Source organism: Triturus cristatus, chromosome 4_1, assembly GCF_964204655.1.
Source record: "Triturus cristatus chromosome 4_1, aTriCri1.1, whole genome shotgun sequence".
Lineage (NCBI taxonomy): Eukaryota > Metazoa > Chordata > Amphibia > Caudata > Salamandridae > Triturus > Triturus cristatus.
The window spans coordinates 109,405,926-109,407,964 of NC_140585.1; the positions used below are offsets into that span (position 1 = coordinate 109,405,926).

The following is a 2,039-nucleotide window of genomic DNA, read 5'->3' on the forward strand; positions in this document are numbered from 1 at the left end:
AGATGTACGGAACCGGATACATTATTTTAAAAATAAATTATGTTTATAGCGCCAGAAAAGCGCAAAGCGCCAACTGCGGGTATCTGGTCACGCTAGGCTAGATCGTGTCATAAAGTTAATGCCGGCCAAAATAGGGCGTGGGTGAGATTCAGGGGCCTGGTTGGTCCTCTCTTTCGCCTTCTATCAAGGTGAAGCTAAGGATGGGTTGACCTTATTGGCTGCCTTAAGTGCAACGCTAACCCCTGATGCAGCAACACGCTCTGGCTGAACAGTGAGGAATGGCCGGTGGCCCCTCTCATGTCTTGAGCTGCTTGAGTAGTATAAACATCAAAACAAACTATCATTTGTGGTTTTCTACCTTCAGTTTCTCTCCCCACCCAACTGTAATCAAAACGCTATATTTGTGTTTCTCGAAAAGTGTTCCTGGTTTAACCCTTCCCTGGCCGCCCTCTGCCGCCCACTGTGCTCCTCGGCAGCAGTGGGCGCACTACGAGAGCACGAGGGGGCCTGCCCTGATTGCAGTTTGAAGGTTCGGAAGGGGGAGGGGGGGAGATGGCCTTTCAGATTGCATTGCAAATGTACTCAAGGCGCTGGTAATGTGCAAAAATCAACGCTTCCCCGAAACAAAGTCTTATCAGCCCGAGGCACAGAACAGACATGTGGCGCCCTGGGACAGAGCAGCGGCAGCAGACACCGCCCACCCACGGTGTGAGGAGACTGCAGTGAACACAGCAGGCGCTCGAGGCCCCGGGGAAGCCTCATAGTAAAGGGGTCCTCTCTGAGCCCCATGGTTATTTCGTAGCAACGCAGTTGGGAAAAACAGCTTTGTGAACTTGCCAATGATGGCAGCGCCCCCCCCCCCCCGGAATTTACCAAATTATTTTTGGAGCAGGCAGTGACTGGCAGCCTGGAGTGAGGGGAGGGGCGGGTATTTAAAGTGACTGAAATCAGAAGTGGAAAATTCGAAGAATCCCAACTGCCCCCCTCCCTCCACTTCCTGCCTGCAGGGAATACCTCTGTGTGGGGGCAGAGCTTCCAGCTGGTTCCATGGTGTAATGGTTAGCACTCTGGACTCTGAATCCAGCGATCCGAGTTCAAATCTCGGTGGGACCTGAAGTTTTATTCGTTTATCAATAAATTGCACTTTACCTGACTTCAGTGTTGAAAATGATCAGTCAATAGTGGCAGCTCTGTTAATGTGTGATCTTGGCTATTTTTCATCTCGCTGGAAGCTGAGCACATCTTTTTAAAAGAGAGACTTTTATGAAATGATGTGACTAGCATATCTAGGCCACCATGTGTGATTTAAGACAGATATCGATTGCTTTTGGCTTCCACAGGGGTTTCTGATTTCCATAGGTTTCTTCCTCGACACTGTGCTGGGTCTTGATTTGTTTCTTATGGCGGAGCCGGTTCATCCGCGGAACGGGAGTTTGAGCGCAGCCAAGCGCAAAAAGATCTGCCCCCTGGGCATTTTGGGAGGGGTTGGGCTGGCCAGGCACCGGACATTTTGTAATGTGGGCTGAGCAAATAATAGCCCAAAAGTAGCCCAACTATAAGGGCCAGCGGGGTCCACTCCCAGCCACCATTTTAGGTTTGGTGACCTGGTGGCTGGGAGCAGCAGGGAAGTTCGTTTTTGTGCTGGGCCACAGATATTGTCCAGCGTTTCTGCAGGGAGCATTTTTAGGTAGTCTTACCATGGAAGACTCCCATGTCCTCGAGGCAATGCAGCTTCTGAGTGAGGCTGGGTGGCGCGACTTGTTAGCACCGGGAGCATCGGGCCCATCGTGCCCACATTGGCAGGCGTCAGCGTGAGTGGCTGCCGCGGTGGCGGCATTTACCTCTCCCAAGAGGTCGAAAATTGAAGAGGTAAGTGTTAGGACCGCTCATATGCTAGAAGAGCGGCCCGAATGCGTTTGTTTAGCTGGGGCCTTATACAGCGTCTGAGGCTCCGGAACGGGAGATTGTGGGTGATGCAGCGCAAAATTGACAACATTTACATATTCTCCCTATGTCACAGATTCTTAATCACAATAACT

General features: G+C 51.2%; 1 non-coding gene across 1 annotated transcript; it reads left to right on the plus strand.

Annotated features, from left to right (window-relative positions):
* Positions 1–1,041: 1,041 nt before the first annotated feature.
* Positions 1,042–1,113, plus strand: TRNAQ-CUG (transfer RNA glutamine (anticodon CUG)). The gene has a single exon. It is a non-coding gene; the product is annotated as a tRNA-Gln (tRNA).
* Positions 1,114–2,039: the final 926 nt, after the last annotated feature.